This window comes from Hyaena hyaena, unplaced genomic scaffold (assembly GCF_003009895.1).
Source record: "Hyaena hyaena isolate Hyena2069 unplaced genomic scaffold, ASM300989v1 scaffold_1503, whole genome shotgun sequence".
NCBI lineage: Eukaryota > Metazoa > Chordata > Mammalia > Carnivora > Hyaenidae > Hyaena > Hyaena hyaena.
Genome location: NW_024082139.1, coordinates 72113 through 91049, shown reverse-complemented (window position 1 = coordinate 91049; position 18937 = coordinate 72113). Strand labels below are relative to the sequence as shown.

The 18937-nt window shown below is 35.3% G+C and overlaps 1 pseudogene; it reads right to left on the bottom strand.

The window, feature by feature from the left end:
* Nucleotides 1–8048: 8048 nt before the first annotated feature.
* Nucleotides 8049–9377, bottom strand: LOC120225758 (annotated as a pseudogene).
* Nucleotides 9378–18937: the final 9560 nt, after the last annotated feature.

The following is an 18937-nucleotide window of genomic DNA, read 5'->3' as shown; positions in this document are numbered from 1 at the left end:
CCTAAGGAAAACATTTACCTAAGAAAACCGATGCAATGATGTTAGTTTACCACCTCCCCCATTTTCTACCCAACTACTACAATTAGCTTTTCTCTGTGGTTAGCCTGTATCATTCCATACTCCAGTGGTAGTGCTGAAGCAAGCAAAAAACAGTAATTTATGTGAAGAGATGTGACAAAGATACAGTTTCACACAGGTGAAGAAAATATTTAACTTAAGATAGCCTACCGAAGCATGTGGTGCTTTTAGTTAATTACACAAGTTACCATAACAATAAGGAACTTCCGGGCTTATCAGAGTTAACAAAAGAAACCATGATTAAATGATACACAAGCCTTTACAATCCAAAAAATTCAAGGAAATATAAAAATCAGGAAGACAGGACCATCAAATTGTGCCTCTCAGAAGCTGTTGGGTGGTAGGTTAAGTGATAAATAAGATTCATAAGTTGAAATGGTTTTTTAAAGATCACAGATAGGTCTTAAATAGACTTTATGAATATAGTACTTTTAAAATGTGACATTTTTTAAGAGAAAAAGAAAAATCTAAACTATATAATTGCAAAATTGACTGTTATATATATTTTATTAACACCCAAACCTACTTGAAATCTCCTTGAATCATAGAGGAGGGTTTATATTTTATATATAAATATATATAATATACATATAAAATATATATATTTATAAAATATATATGTGTGTATAGATGCATATATATATAAAATATATGTGCACATTTATATAAATATATCTATTCAATACAATAAGAAGGTATATAAATGTCTATATATTATATATGATAAATAGAAATTATATATAGAAGCTAATGTTTTATTTATATTATATACATATATACATAGAGAAATATACAACCAAAAATGATGTGATATAAGAATACATAGAGATCATGTAGAGATAAGGATGTAAAGGTTATATACACATACAAAGAAAAAATAAATGTGCTTGGGGGAGATTATTCTGTGAAACTTCCTCTGTATTAGCCATTTTACAGCAGTTAATCTGCTATCCCAAATTATATCTGTATTTCATAAATATAAAGAGGAGAGCAATTACAACAATTCTTTCCTTATTAGGGCAAGCAACAGCTAAGTTGTGCTATGATGCTAATTCAGTACGATAGAAATCATATAATGAAATAAGACTTTCAGATCACATTAGTGTACAAATACTATGCTTCACGATCATTGTCAACAGCATTATAGTTGGTGGTTAATGGCAGGGCATGTCCTGGAGAGAGAACATATTTTATTTGGTCAGGTAAGTTAAGAACTGACAAGACAGTGCAGTCCTGAGACTCAATTGCTGAGCACATTCTTGTTATTTCTGGTTATTTAAGGAGAACCTTAGTGATTTCTTTAGAGACTAATTGGAAATGAATGAGCTCTCAGAGTTCATCAGTTTAAGAAGAAGCATAAATCATCGTAGTCCATGGGCTCTTCACAATGTCAGTGGGGGGTAGTACAGAGATGCAATTTAATGGAGCCATTTCATAATCACAGTCAAACACATCATGTTGTGATGGTGCCTAATGTTAAAACTAGGAACCAGTTGTTTAGAAATTGCACTATTTCTGCAAGTCAGTTTTTTTTTTTTTTTTTTTTTTTTTTTTTTTAAGTAAACGATAACCCTTATTCAGTTAAAACAGAACCAGGAATCCTACTGTTTAAAACACATAAAATACACAGTTTAAAAGGTTGAAAGGACCAGTGTTTGCGGAAACATTCACACAGAACTTCCGAAAGAGAGGTAACTTCACGCTAACCCTAGAGTTCCTTGAAGTGGTTGAAATGTGCACTTCTGAAAGCTGTATGTTTAGCAACTCAAATATTATATTCACGCCAGTTATGTATTTAATCACTTTTTTGTGTGTGAATTTTCCACATTGGTTCACAATTTTTTAAAAATTAGTTTTGGGTTTTTTTTATGGAGTTTACATGTATTTCCTTTGAAGTAGGTTCAGTTTTAAAAATAGAGGATAAATAGTTTGCATGAGAAAGATGGGAAAAATCAGTTTCTGCACTGGGTATTTTTTAACTGAGATTTTGTGGGCCTCTGAAGCTGTATGTAGATTACATTAATGTTCATTTTTCTGAAAATGGTTTCTATAGCTTTTATAAAATTATTAGATAAGGTTCTTTACATTGGGGTGATCAAAAACCCAACTTTAGATTTAATCCTACCTTTTCACAGGTTAATGGTTCAGTTTTGATGGTACGATATCTGCAAAGTGAGAACGAGTATGTTCTTGGATGATTATCTAGAGTCTCTCGCTGACAGCAGAGTCAACCTTCTGACAGGGACTTCTTCTGTAACGCCATTTATGCTCAGTTCTAATTTCACGTCCAGCACCTTTTCGTTTCTTTACTGCATTTTCATCTTTGTTGACCAATTCCCTTTCTTGATTACCCATTTTTGTTTAATGTTTTAGAAAAGCAGTGAGGAACAAGAAGGTGACACATTGACTTGCTTCACCCTCACCCTCTTCCCTGCCCAGTACTTGCAGTGAATAACAGAGATGCAGTAATCAGTCATTGAATGACTTTGAAAGAAGTGGTGTGACTGGTTGCTAATCATACATATCTGTGACTTACTTGGTGATTCGTGGACTGAAGAGACAGCAGCACTTTATGTGCTGTATTGTACTCTATGCAATTATCACTCCTAATAAACTGTGTTCATTGAAATTTGAACCGGGGCGCCTGGGTGGCTTAGTCGGTTAAGCGTCTGACTTTCGCTTAGGTCATGATCTCGCGGTTCGTGGGTTCGAGCCCTGTGTCAGGCTCTGTGCTGACAGCTAGCTCATGGAGCCTGTTTCAGAGTCTGTGACTCCCTCTCTCTCTGACCCTCCCCTGCTCACGCTGTCTCTCTCTCTCTCCTAGAAATAAATAAAACATTTAAAAAAATTAAAAAAAATAATTGAAATTTGAACCGTGTTGTGGGGGATTGATATTATTTAACCACAGTAATGGAAACTCAAGCATATTGAAATCATGTAAAGTGAGTACTAGCTGCATTCAATATCCAATGAAAATATTCAAATATGAAAGCAAAATTCTTCTTCAGATCAACAAAAGATGAGAGATTCAATGACTACTGTATCTGAACTTTATAAAAATATGGAGGGATTTCTTCAGGCTAAACAGAAATGACAGTAGTTTAAGTGAAGGTAAACATGCATTTACAGGGCAGGAAGAGTAACACTAGAAGGAAAATCTACTTGATTAAAGAGCATATAAATATTTTCTTCTCTCCATTTATTGACATTTAATGCAAAAAAAATATCTACTTGTGAGGTTTTAACAGATGTAGAAGAAAAATATATGGAAATAATGTTACCAAGAGTGTGGGAATAAACAGAATTGCTCAAGGTTCTTATATTTTACATGAAGCGTGATATCACCTCCATGTAGATTTTGATTAGAGACAAAGTACTGTAAATCCTGCATTAACAACAGCAAAAATAGATGGATATAAGCACCAAGAGGAATTAAAAATACCAAAATTTTTGATTAATTCATAAAGAAGCATGAAATTTAAATAGTTCCAATGAGAAAAATTAAACAATGGAGTCTCCAAATGCAATTACAGCAGTAATTCCACTGAATGTAAATTAACTAAATATTCCTGTTAAAAGTAATTAGCCTTGGAACACAGTTCTTTTTTTTTTAGTTTATTTATTTATTTTGAGGGAAAGAGAGAAAATATGAGTAGGGGTCGGAGAGGAGGGGAGACAGAGAATCCCAAGAATCAATGCAGGACTCAAAATCCTGAATTGTGAAATTACGGCCTAAGCTGAAACCAAGAGTTGGATGCTTAACTCTCTAAGCCACCCAGGCACCCCACAATACAGTTCTTGAATAAACAAAGAATTTTGGTAGAAAAAAACAAAAGCAAATCTCCTCACACTGGAAAAATAGGCACTCTTGACTATGTATAGTCTAAAAGAGATTATTTTCAAATATAAACATACACTTAGGTTTGAAAAGGAAAGGATGAAAAAAATATTCATAAAGTATCACAAGACTGCTTTGTCTTAAAATAACAAGTCTTATCAGAAATAGAAGATAATGTATAATAAATAAAGGTATATCTTTCAGGAACATACAATAATTATAAATGTGTGTATGTCTGATTAAAGAGCTTCAAAATCAACAAAAAGTAAACTGAAAAAAAGGGAGAAAAGAGACAAATACAGAAGTACAGTTAGTGATTAAATATAAACTACATTTGTGACTTCCATGATACTACTTCCTATCTTAAAGCTTGTCTCTTGGTCTGTTAAATGAGCATAATTTCTATCTTGAAAGTTGAAACTTAAATGTGATAATACATGCAAAGTGTTTATTACAGGGCTATTGGGTACATAAGTTCTGTGAAGAGTAGATTCTAGTGTTTTTTTAGATGCTCAACATCACTCATCATCAGGGAAATACAAATGAAAACCACAAAGAGATACTACCTCCTACCTGTCAGAATGGCTAAAATTAACAACACAGGACACAACAGATGTGGGCAAGGATGTGGAGAAAGGGGAACCCTCTTACCATTGGTGGGAATGCAAACTGGTACAGCCACTCTGAAAAACAGTATGGAGGTCCCTCAAAAAGGTAAAAATAGAACTACCCTGTGACCCAGCAATTGCATAGCTAGGTATTTATGCAAAGGTCATAAAAATACTGATTTGAAAGGGTACATGCACCCAATGTTTAGAGCAGTACCATCAACATGAGTATAATTATGGAAAGATCCCAAATGTCCATCAGCTGATGAATAAAGAAGATGTGGTATACATATACAATGGAACATACAGCCATCAGAAAGAATGACATCTTGTCATTTACAATGATGTGAGTGGAGCTAGAGAGTATTATGCTTAGTGAAGTAAGTCAGTAAGAGAAAGATAAATACCATATGACTTCACTCTTTGTGAAATTTTAGGAAAAACATTCAGGTGAACAAAGCAGAGGGAATAAAAAAAGAGAGACAGAAAGGCAAACCATAAGAGACTATTAACTGCAGAGAACAAACTGAGGGTTACTGGTAGGGAAGTAGGGGAGATGAACTAAATAGGTGATGAATATTAGGAAGATGCTTGTGATGAGCACTGGGTGTTACAAATAAGTGATGAATCACTAAATTCTACTACTGAAACCAATTACACTATATATTAGCTAGCTAGAACTTAAAAATCTGAAATAAAAAAAGTGCTAATGTTTATCTAAATGTATAGAATTTCTAGATTATCAAGAACAAAGGCCCATTCTAAACTCTTAGAATTAGCTATAATGCCTTCTGATCTCAAAAACAACTTTCTCGAGCATTGCCACAGTTTCTTTTGACTGTTAAAACTGGCATTTTTCCCCAATAATCCTTGTACTTAATACTTTGCACTTTTGATTCTCATCCTTCCATTCTACAGAAATCAGTATTTCAAAGGTTGTGTTATTATCTTCTAGACAAAATAGAGCGCATACTCTTAGACTACATGTTCTTCAATGTGTTGTTCACAATCGTAAAAATTGGACCACCTTTCTTCTTTTGAAATGCTGCCCTCATCTGGCTCCATATCATGCAGCTCTTTGAAATGTTCTTATATCTGTAACTTATTTTTCTGCCATTTTATTCTTCTCTTCTTGGGATGGTGTCTCCCAACGGTCTGATTTTTTTTTTATGTGCTCTCTTTCAAGATATCCACTTGAGTGACTTATTCTTACCAAGCGGTCACTTCATTGTTGATGATTATAATAATCTACACTTTTACCCTGCAAATAACGATTTATTCATTCATCTTAAATTTAAAATAATCACTTGTAGACACAATGATTCACAACACAAGAAGTTGTTTATTTTCATAAGCAAATTTGAATGTCAGGTTAATTTTTTTTCACAATAATTTTTACTTTTACAATTCTTTGCCTAATTGAACCTAAGTTAGCTTGACCATGATAGAGTCAAGTCCAAAGGACCCAGAATAGTCATATTTTGCTTCAGTCTCCAAGATTACAGAGAATGCTATCTTTTTCCTCTATTTCCTCATATATAAATCATTTGTAAACCTTATTCAGCTCTGACATGCTATGTAGGGTTTAGAAAAGCAACCACATTACAGTGGTAAAAATCTTTTGTTGCTAGGTACACTGGATTATTTGAATGCCAATGTCCAATTCTACAAAACTTTAAAACTGTTCCAGCTAAAATGCTTCACCATACTTAGAAAATAGATCATCATATTTTCCAACAAGCAGAGTTCTGGACAAAGATCCTTATCAGGTATTTCTCTGGGAGAATGGATGAATGGGAGCCCCTATGTGACTATGCAGTAGGGACAGATAAAGTATGGACAAAAATCCAATGCAATCAACCAAAAAGCCTTAATTATTGCAGGGATAGCTCAGAAATATTGTTGGTTTGGTTCCAGACAATTCACAGTATAATGGAAGTTAAATGAATTTTTTGGTGTCCCAATGTGTATATAAGTTTTATTTATACTATACTATAGTCTCCTAAGTAGTCTACTTAGTCTACTATACTATAGTCTCCTAAGTAGTCTACTTAGTCTACTATACTATAGTCTCCTAAGTAGTCTACTTAGTCTACTATAGTCTACTAACTATCGTCTGAACTTTCATTGAGTCCTCATCTTTTTGCTGCTGGGTGTGGGGGGGTCGGGGGTAGAGAGGAACTTGCTTTGATGTTGATGGTTGCTGACTGATAAGGATGGTGGTTGTTGAAGACTGGGGTGGCTGTGGTATTTTCTTAACATAGGACAACAATAAGGTTTGCTATATCAATGGACTTTTCCTTTCATGAAGGATTTCTTGGTTGCATGCAATGCTGTTTGATAGCATTTTAGCTATAGTAGAACTTCCTTTAAAAATTGAAATCAATCCTCTCAAAACTGCTGGTTTATGAACTGATTTTATGTAATATTCTAAATCCTGTGTTGTCATTTCAAGTATCTTCACAGCATTCTCTTCAATAGATTCCACCTCAAAACCACTTTCATTGCTCATCTGTAAAAAGCAACTCCTGATCCAATCAAGTTTTATCATGAGATTGCATCATTTCTGTCACATTTTCAGGCTCAAAGTCTAATTTTAATTCTCATACTATTTCCACCACATCTGTACTTACTTCCTACACTGAACACTGAATTTGAACACCTCACAGTCATCCATGAGGATTAGAATCAACTTCTTCCAAACTCCTATTCATATTGATATTTTGGCCTCTTCCCATGAATCACAGATATTCTTAATGACAAATAGAATAATGAATCCTTTCCCAAAGATTTTCAATTTACGCTGCCCAGATCCATCAAAGGAATCTATTTCAGTTACAGATTTATAAAACATACTCTTTAAATAATAAGACTTGCAAGTAGAGATGACTCCCTGATCTGTGGACTGCAGAATGGTGGTTGTGTTAGCGAGCATAAAAACCACATTCATCTTGTGTATCTCCATCACAGCTCTTGGGTAACTGGGTGCATTGTCAATGAATAGTAATGCTTTTTTATAATGCTGAGATAAAGGATGTTTTATTATCTTGACTTAACCATAAATTATAATTATTTATAAAAGTTATATAAATTCAAGTTGATCATCTTTAAAGTCTCAAAAGCCAAATACAAATAAAACACAGAAAATTACTTGAAGTGAAAAGTTCTGACATGTTATATGTAATCATAGAAAGAATCACTGCACTAATTATCCAAAGTAATATTAAAGGTAACAAAAGAGATGTTTGGTATTGAATGTAAATTCAAATGTATAGTATATCTATAATAATAGATCAAAGTGAAAGTATATCTGCATTTTCTAAAAGGAATAATTTAGTTTACAAATACTGTATTCTTCAACAAAATAAGAATGTTGGACAGTCTTATCAACCAGGTAGTTTTTACAACTTCTACATGTAACTGAACCGTTTGTTTTATTCTAGAGCCAGTATTTTTATTTACAGAGTTTGCAAATCAAAGTGTAACAAATCATCACGTATCAGGATTGGTAAGAATACCAAGTATTATTTCACAACAGCCACTACATGTTTCTTCTTCTCCGACACAATTGACACAGATCCAGGCTTGCCATGCTTGAGACATTTCACTTCCTTTCATTGACGAGCTTCTTTCATGATGCACTGTTCCTGAATATGGCTGTAGATGGATTTTGGTAGATGTTGGTGACGAGTAATACATTTTATATGAGGATGATGTTGAAATTTCTCTTTCAATTTTTGGTTATAATCTTTAGCTGCTTTTTCTTTTGATACCCAACTTTTCAGAAGTATTAGCTTTCTACAGACAAATGTTCATTTCATCAGATCCGCACATAATATATTTGCTGTCAGAAGTCCATTTTACACATATAACATGTTACATTCTTTTTGTGTGATAGACTTCCCTGCTTCTATTCTTGTCCAAAGGAAAAATTCAAATAGATTTATCAAAACTAGCAGGCACAAACTCCTTCCCAGTGGGAGAATAATCCACATCAAGCACCGTAGATACATGATCCATATGGACCATTACAGGAGTGTCCAGCGCACACATATTAAAAGCATATATGTTGTAATCCTTATTTGTCACAGCATAAATGCAAGCTTCCATAGGGTCCCAACAAAATGTGTTTGTTCTCATATCTAAGATGACCTTTTATAGGGGAGTAGCTTGCCTCATGTCATATAGTACTATACTCCTGTCAGAAGCACAACTTCCCAAGAAAAATGTCTCAGTTGGGTTAAATTTAACACTACTTTTGCTGTCGAGTCCCCAGGTCATTGAACATATAGGACTTGTTCTTTGTTCATTCCAAATGTCTACTTGCTGTCCACATGTGGCAAAAACAGGTTCTTTCCAGTGATGATCAATCTCTGTATACACTGTCTTTCCTAATATTGTATGCAATGGTTTCTCTTCTTCTCCATAGCCTGGTCCATCCATTTTCCACTGCTTCATGGTTTTGTCATCACCAACAGTAAAGAAAGAAGTCCCATAGAAGCGAGTACATATTCCTCGTACAAAACCCTCATGTGCTTTTATTGCATGGATACATTTTTGTTTAGTCAAGTTCCAAATTCTAACCTCTCCATCACATGCCCTGGAAAGGACAGTAGCCAGGCTCTTTGGGTGCTTTGCCCATCAATTGACTCCATCTCGGTGACTGTCCCGGGAAGCAAGGAATGGTTTTGCAAATACCTGTTCCAATTTGGTAGCATTTAAAGCTCTTATATATTCTTGCGGGACCTCAAAAGGATGAAAGGTAGGATCATAGTTTCTTGGAACTCTTTGTAAGTCCAGCTTGGTTTCACAGACATAGTCGTCGGGGTTTGACTCAGCATCTTCACCTTCATTTTGGCTGCTAGGTGCCCCCAACTTCCCGAGCCTTTCCTTCAAGTTTGTGTTACCCTCACCTCTGAGAAATAATATTTTGAAAGCAATCTTTCTTTTCTGAGCTGTTCTTAACAGCTGGCTTAAAGTATTCAATATACCATGTGATAAACAGATGTACTATCATCCAGGCTTTGTTGTTCCATGTATAGAGCAGATAGAGCAGATTTGGTGTAATTTTTAAGAGCTTTAGGATTTTTGGAATAGTAAATGAACACTGGCTTCAATTTAAAGTCATCAGCTTCATTAGCCCCAACAGGAGACTCAGACTATGTTTTGAAATCAGACACTGACTTCTCTGTAGCGTGAAACTCCTAGTTGGCATCTTCACCAATAATATGCTATTTCATATGCATTGAAAATCTATTTCTTAGTATAGCCACCTTCATTAATGATCTTAGCTGGATCTTCTGGATAACTTGTTGCAGCTTTTACATCAACACTTTCTGCCTCACTTTGCACTTTTACGTCATGGACATGGCTTCTTCCTTTAAACCTCATGACACAACCTCTGCTAGATTCCAACTTTTATTTGGCAGTGTCTTTACCAGTCTCAGCCTTCACAGAATTGAAGAGCATTAGAGCCTTGCTCTAGATTAGGGCTTGGCTTAAGGAAATGTAGCTTGTTTGATCTTTCATCAAAACCACTGAAACTCTTGCCCCATCAGCGATACACGTGGTATGCGTTCTTACTATTTGTGTGTTCACTGGAACAGCACATTGAATTTCCTTCAGGATCTTTTCCTTTGCTTTCACAACTTGGCTGAGTGTTTGGTACCAGAGGTCCTTCTATCAACCTACCTGGGTTGGCTTTCGACATGCCTTCCTTACTGAGCCCAATTATGTCTAGCTTTTGATTTAAAGTGAGAAATGTACAACTCTTTATTTTTCTTGAACACATAAAAGGCCACTGTAGGGTTGAATTTACTTAATTTCAATATTTTTGTATGTCAGGGAATAGAGAGGCCTAAGGAAGAGAAAACAATGGGGGGAAAGCTGGCCAATGGAGCAGTTAGATAGAACACATACAATATTTATCAATGAAATTTGTGTCTTCTAATGGGAGCAGGTTTTATTATCCTAAAATAATTACAAAGATCATTGATGACAGGTCACCATAAGAAAAATGGAAAAGTTCAAAATGTTGTGAGAATTACTAAAATGTGACACAGAGACACAGAGTGAATCAATGCTGTTGGACAAGAGCCTCGACGGACTTGCTTGACTTGGGTTGCCACAAACTTTCAATATGTAAAAAATGCACTACCCGCAAAGCACAATAAAGTACAGTAAAATAAGGTATGCCTGTCCATCAGTACTCCTGCTTTGATCATTCCCCATTGTAGCTGTTAAAGCTAATATATTTGCTCTCGTTTTAGATAGAACAATACAAAGATGCAAGCTTCCTTTCAAGAAATTCCAATATTCAGTCAAATTCTGGTAGCCCAAGGGATACCTAAACGTTTGCCTTAAACAGAGACTTGAAAAAGTCTTCCTGTAAAAATGTCCAAGAACCATTTTTCTTCTGAGACTTGCAAAAACATACCTTTAAGATTTCAAAACTTTGGTTCTACTCCAACCACAACTTACATTATCATTAATGTGCAATTATTAATGGTGACTGTATAAAGGGTTATGTTCTAAAGTCATTTGACTTCCCTTTATGATAGGAAAAAAAGTTGCATTTTAAAATATGTTACAGGTCTTCAGTTCTCTTTGATTTCACTTTCCAGGCAGTTCCACAGGCTAACTTTTTTATACAGCTTGTCTAGAATTTGTCAGTATTGACTTACTGCCATGCTCATCATCATGAGTCTATATTATGAGAGTATGTCTTTTGCTGGACTCTAAACCATTCTCCCCCTTTTTCTTCCCATCCAGCCTGAATCCTGTCACCACTTCAGACTTCCTTAAGCAATAGTGTCTATCTCAGGGCACTAGCCTCCTTTATAAACTACAATGGCTGCAAAGTAAATATTTATCCAATTACTTGCAGATGTTCTCAGCTTTTTATAACCTGACACCCTTCATTAACCCAACCAGTTTTATCTGTATCTCCTTTTGAATACATGCTTTAAATACATGCTTGCCACTGTTACTCCTGGTAAATCATGCATTGTTTTCCCTCCTTGTGAATCACCCCTCTCCATGATGTTTTAGCCCGACTCATACTAGGTTTTGTAGCCCACCCTAGAAAATTCTTACTCACTCTTTCATCTTCAGTTTAAGGTCCCCTTTTGTGAGAAGTTTTGCTTATTTTACTGTCCTTCATGTTTCTACATTTACTTGTGTTAGTTAATATTGTTTTTTGTTTTGCTTTTACTTAAATCTCACTCTCCTGTGCTCAGCAAGGACTCTGCAAACCCTATTTCAGTTTTGCTAGCTGCCTCCCTGGAGACAAGAGATGGAGACTAGGAAGTTGGAGCAAAGAGAAGGGTTTTGGTCATCTTATCCTACTTCCAGTTTGGCTCGCTATTTGTTCCTGTCACCATCACCACAGCAGTGTACCTTGACTTTGGAAGTGGCCATTCACTTACAAATAGCACTTGAAATCAGTGTCCAGTTTTTCCAACACTCCTATAACAGTCTTCTGCTTGGAGACACGAGAAACATCCTGCTGGAACTATCTTTCAAGACCTGGGTCCCTGCTCCATGAGGACAGTCCTCTGAGGGACTCAGATGTCCACCAGGTGTGCACTGTCTCCTCCCAAGAAGTTAGAGCTCTAACTTCACAAAGCCCCTCCTCTGTGCCCTTAAAATGTAATAATTTCAACTTCTTTTTTTTTTTTAAGTTTATGTATCTATTTTGAGAGAAAGCATGAGCTGGGGAGGGGCAGAGAGAGAGAGAGAGGGAGAGAGAGAGAGTCTCAAGCAGGTTCCCCGCACTATCAGCATGGCACCCAATGTGGTGCTTAAACTCACAAACTGTAAAATTATGACCTGCGCTGACATCAAGAATCTGAAGCCTAGCCAATTGATCCACCAGGCACCTTCAGCGTCTTTTCTGTTAGCTCAGCATAAGCTTTCTGTAGTTACTACCACTGTGATACTGTCATGTTCCTGTTTGCCAGAACAAATCTCCAACACTGTTAACCATTTTTATTAAAATATCCCTGTTAAAATAGCTGAGTAGTATTTGTCTCCTGACTGGACCTCGTTTAGTCGACCTCTCTTCTCAGCCACGTCTTTCCCATATACTCAAATTATGGCATCAGTCAATTTAAGCTATATTGTTTTATATATTGTTTCATATTTGTTTTATTCACAAGTAGACCTAGTTTCTTGAAGGCAAGATATTTCCATTTCTATACTCCCAGGACCCAGCACGTAGCCTGATGTACAATATATATTTGTTAGGTGAATAGAAGAATGACAGTATTGAATTATTCCAAGTCTCTGTTTCTGTCATGTGGTGATGAAACATTCTGGAAGCCTGACTTTGTAAGCTACATGTCAGACCAGAATAGGAAGCTGTCTAGCTGGAGGCAGTGAGGAACATCAACTTATCAATCACTGACTCCCCACTTATCCAGGGTTTCATCACCATTTAGGTAGGAACAGAATGATCTTTTTTTTTTTTTTCCCCTCAGAGTGTGTGCTTCACGAATCTTTCTGAGGTAGTGCTTACATCAAAATTTCTCTCAAAGCCTCCATATGTTAAACTATATTTTTAAACTCTCTCCTAAGATGAGAAAATACGGAAATTAAAAGTGATCTTTAAACAGAAATTATACTCGATTGGTACTAATTGGGGAATAAAAAATTAACATAGTTACATATTGTTCTAATATTTTTTAAATTGTCATTTGCCTTTCTTATGATTTTTAAATACAACACCCTATCAATTTAGTAGTCTTATCTGAGAATACTCATTTTGCATTTATTTTAAGCATTTTGCTATTTTTAAAATCCTGTTTTCTAAAAAGATAGTGTAAAATCTGTTCTTTTCATATTTATCCAAAATTCACTTGAAATTGCCTTTGATTTATAATAAAATGAAAAATAAGTCTTAGCTATTTGGACCACATAGCCTGCCCAAATAAAACATTTATGACCCATTTTCACCAAGCAAATCTCTCAGTTTAAGTAAATAGTAGAGACTCATTTCAATGAGGAAAAATAAAAGCATGATTTTTAAAATATATTTAATATATGCACATAGTCATGTGAATGCAATAAGTTCATGCTTTTCTAGGCATGTTCTCAAAGAGAACACCAAGGTATATGCATGGGGGCATTCTTACTACAATTATTCTATTTTTGTCATTATTTTTTCTATTGTACTTTTTAAACTGGCTTCTTACTTTTTTCATAATCCCTGTGGTGAATAATCAACCTAAGATTATTTGTCAATGTCTTGTTTAAACTGGATCTTACAAAGAGGAGGAATGTGCCATCTCAGTATGTAGAAAAACCACTTTGTTTACACATGGTCAATTCTACAAAGCTTTGTCTCAGATAACATGAAAAATTGAGTGTACCCTCTCTTCATTCAACAAATGAACTAATTCATCTTTTTCCCCTCACAAGGGATGATAGCTTATGTAATTCATCCTCTGTTTTTTATGGGTACAACACCACCTCTTTAGGAGCAAGGGCTCCATCAATATTATGGGTGCAAGTGTTCAGACGTCTTTCCTCTTGAAGCAACTGACTATAGTTATATACAATTTGTACTCTGCTTTCCAATGCTGTGATCACCTTCAGACAAGAGGCTCACACAGCAGGATTCAGCAAGGACAACAATTAAGCATCTTTAGCTCATCTAGCAGTCCACAGGATCGTGACTTGCCTAAACAATGAGGCATAAAATACACATTAAGAATCTAGCGAGGTGGAGAATATAAAAAGGAAAGATACAAATTACAAAACCTGTACAAATCAATGGGGCTGTTTAAAAAAAATCCGTATCAGGCAGCATAGTGGCTATGAAAATAACATTCTTCCCCAGGGTTTGATAAGTGTAGCATAATGAGTACAACCTTTATAGCCAACAATTAGTCTGCCGTGCAAGGCCTTCAGCAGAAAATGGAATTACCAACAAGATCCATCTTGATCAAAAAGCCATATATGCTGTTAATGAGCAGCTTTTATCTTTTCTTTCTTATTGCCTTTACAAATTTAAGAGCAGCCCAAGTTGATTTATGTGACATAGGAGGAAAGCACTGCCTCTACTTGGAGAACAGTTGGTTGTGTCCATGTTGCCAAGTTGTTCTAATAGCTGTTCAACTAATTTTTGTGTTACCTGTTCAGTTTGAGAAAATATTTTGAAAATTTTAAAGTAAAATGTATTTTTGAACCTGAGAGTTAAGTGTTTATCCTACCATTATGGGCCAATCATGTTTGAAACCAATCTTTTCGCGTTGTAGGCAAGGAAAGATCAAATGACAATTGGAAGATGAAGAAATATGCCTCTGGTTATGTGCTTTTCTTCCTTCCAGGTTTCTTAATATTACAGATACCCCTGTTTTCATCCTACCACAGTAGAAATAATGTGAGAGAGGAAGAGTCAGTTCATGCATACTGTAATACCAATAGGCAGTAAGGCATGATGATACCTTAATCATTAATTTTCCATGCTTTGTATGTATTGTTCCAATTTTTTTTTGCCTAGAATGTTAACTCTGGTCTTAGGTACTTGGGAAAAATGGAATCATCCTTCATGTCTCAGCTCGAAGTTGCAATTTCTTTGGCCACTGCTGCTGGTACAGGCAGAAAGGTGCTTGCATCTATGTGCAGCATCTTCAGTATATTGTGCTTCCATTTTAACACTTACTACCTGTGGACTTTGAGTTGCTTTTCTCTCTTTGTCTTTGTGTTTCAATCCATTGATCTGAGACAGTGGCAAATACATAGTAAGCACTTAATAAAGCCCACTCAATGGTTGTGTATATTAATGACAGAGTAACAATATTTTATGTAAAATTACTTTGTCATTTGCATTTTTGCAAGAGATTTTAGAATTTTAGCCAGCAGAACACCTAATAGGGAGAATATTTTGGTACGGGGGGATCTTCCAAGCATCCTTGACCTTTAAGCTTGAACATATGATTTTTCTTCCTTGTCATTTCCTTTCCTGTGAATGCTGAGAACTTATCACATTACTGCCTTGCTATTGCACTGGTCACTAGATTGAATCTGTTCTTCATTCCATTTTCCAGGACACCGTTCGAGGGCTTCAGATGAACTCGGCATCCTTCTAAATGATACTCCAGATCTAGGTATTCTTCAGTGCTCTGGGATTCTGCAATTAGCACATGGTAATTTCCCACCCTAGTAACTTATAAGTGAAGGTAATCTTTCTTTACTATCAGTATTCTCTCCCTAGAGCTATATTTATGAATATTTAAGTAGTAGTTTGATTTTTATTGCTTATATACCATCTTCTGTCTTCCCTGTTAGGTAATTTCTATCTGGGGAGATACCCAGCTTCTCCTAATAATCAAAGGACTTAGCTTTTGGAAATATAAAAACTGGCAATGGCCATTTGTCATGGAGATTACACCTTCCTCAGTATACTGAATAACTGCTGTCAGTTTACCGGACGATTATCCCTTACCTAGAGTGGGCAATCCTAATGACGTATTCTGGAACCTTCTATTCTCATCTAGGTCCCCTGACAGGCCCTGGCCACTTCCATCAACAGAGACTAACAATCATTCAGGTGAGAAACACAGTAACAAGGGAAGAGAACATTAACTAGGAATCAAATCAAAGTTTTTTTCCTCAAATGATCAACTCTATTAGAGCATGGAATAGATCTCCTTATTTGTGTTTTGCAACTCCTGTTCTAATGAGTATCTGAGAAAGTCTCAGACTATTTAAACCCAAATTTTGACTTTACAGTGACATAGTCTTTACTTTTCATGATTTTTAACTTCAATGATTTTACAAATTTCAGTATCTTTATATTTATCAGTAATCGTCAACATATACCTGAATATGATCATTTAAATGTGTTGATTGTTTGCTAAGCACAGACGATATACATTATCATGAAATAGTTAATAACCTACCTAGGAAAATTTGCTAATCACTGATACTACTCTTGGTTGTAATAATTGCCATTTTCTTTTCACTGATTCAGTTATTATTCTTTGGAGATCTATAAACAACCAAAAGCTTTACCTATTAAATCCAGAGAGTCCATAAATATGAGAAGAAAAAAAATCATGACTTTATGTTCGGTAACAAATTAAGCACTTTCTTCACATTTCACATGATTATAGGCAACAAACTATACAGTATTAATAATTGTACCTTGTTCATTAAAAGATATATTCCTTCCACTTAGAGTTGTTTCCTTTTGTAATCCTACGGAATATGTATGTATTTAAGTTATTCTGTTAAGTGGGTCCATGGGGTTCTCTAGCCACCCAAAGTTGTACACAGAACAAAACATTTAGTAACATCTGCCGTTATGCTTTTGTTCTACATATGCTTACCTACTTATATTATCCCTGTGTATTATAACTTCTCATGGATATCCTCAATGTTTCCTCCTAGAAAACTCTCAAGATCCAGATCAGTACAATTTGATACTCTCTTTTAAAAATGTTTGTTTGTTTGTTTGTTTGTTTAGAGTTTGTCATGGGGAGAGGCAGAGAGACAGAATTCCAAGCAGGCTCTGCACCTTCAATGCAGAGCCTTTGGTGGGGCTCGAACTCACAAATCAGGAGATCATGACCTGAGCCACAAACAAGAGTCAGGTGCTCAACCAAACGAGCCACCCAGGTGCCTCTGGACACTGGTTTCTTTATGCTTTCTGGATTTTCCATTTAGGAAAAAAAGGTCATATAATTATCAAAAACATGGGTCTCTATTACATGTGTATTTTTTATATATTTTATACAGTTTATTTACATCCTGTCTCAGCCTTGCTTGTATACCCGCATACACACACACACACAGGAGGCAAATCAAAGCAAATCATATGTGTGTGTGTGTGTGTGTGTGTGTGTGTGTGTGTAATATATATATACCTCAGAGTTTTTAATTGCAGCACATTCTTTGACTGTTTTTATGTTCAGCTTCTTTCACAGCTCCAGCAAACTGGTTAGTAGCACAACACTGCCTCACCAGAATGTTCTGGAACTTGTATTAACTGCCTCATTGGGATTGGAATAGGAGTATCAAACTACAACCAAATAACAAAACAAAACTCTCAACAGTTAAATGTATAATATTATCAAAGCTACAGCTGAGTGCTGCTATAGTTTTAGAAAAGTTAAGGCTTCAAACAAAAATTCAGTCAGTTTCTATTTAGAAACTGAAAAGCTGGTCTTAAAATTATATGGAAAAAAAGATCTATGATAGCCCAATGTGTTTTTTAAGTAATATACACATCAAAGGAGAAAGTGTCTTCAACAAATGATGCTGGCAACTCTGGATTAACACATGAACAAAAATGTACAGAGTTTCATCTTATTTTATAATAAAAAATGAGTGCAAACTAAATTACAGACTTAAATATAAGAGCTAAAATGATAAAGATTTTAGAAGAAAACAAAGGAGAAAGTCTTTGTGACTTAGCATAAGTAAAAATTTCTTAAGACAAAAAAGGGATGTACTGTAAAAAATAAGTGGCAATTAACTAAAATAAAAACTTGCATTTGGAAGTTTCTATTGGGCAAACAAAAAACAAGGCACGAAACATGACACAGTATTCACACTAAATATATTTGAAGAAGAACTAACCAAGGATAAAAACACTTAGAAGATGAAGGAGTTCTGAGAGGACAGAGGGCCATTAGTTTGGGAAAAGCACAATTTGTTGTCCTGTTTTCATGATTTTTGCATCTTACTTCTTAGAATATTTTGGGTAATAAGGGGTTGTACATTTATACACTTAATCCTATTTTCTTTTATTCTGATAATCAGGAAGTTCCTTAACATCTACGATAATGCTTAGAATCCACTAAGTGTAAAACCTATGTACTTATTATGTTGTAAGAATGCTTTATATAATCTTGATACAAGTTCTTTTTCAAATATACTTATTGTGAAAAACAAAAACAATTATACTTATTGTAAATAACAGGAGTCACATTTCTGAAGATTCTGTTAAGTGACAGGAGTAAAACAACGTAGGACACATATTCAGACTAACATATCTAATACTTAGCATAACATAGGACAATTGAAAATTAGAGATTTGTTGAAATATTGTAGGGCATATCTTGCTCTAGGGAATTCTTTTTTTTTTTTTAATTTAACATTTACTTATTTTTGAGAGAAATAGCACATGCAGGAAAGGGGCAGAGAGAGGGAGACACAGAATCTGAAGCAGGCTCCAGGCTCTGTCTGAGCTCTAAGCTGTCAGCACAGAGCCTGATGCAGAGCTAGAACTCACCAACCATGAGATCATGACCTGAGCCAAAGTTGTGATGCTTAACCAACTGAGCCACACAACTGTCCCTCCTCTCAGGAATTCTTAATGGTCATTTCTTCTTTGAGGGTTAGTACCCACAATTTCGCTTAGAAGTTTTTCTCTAAAACCTAAGTATTTTCTTTCCAGTTTATC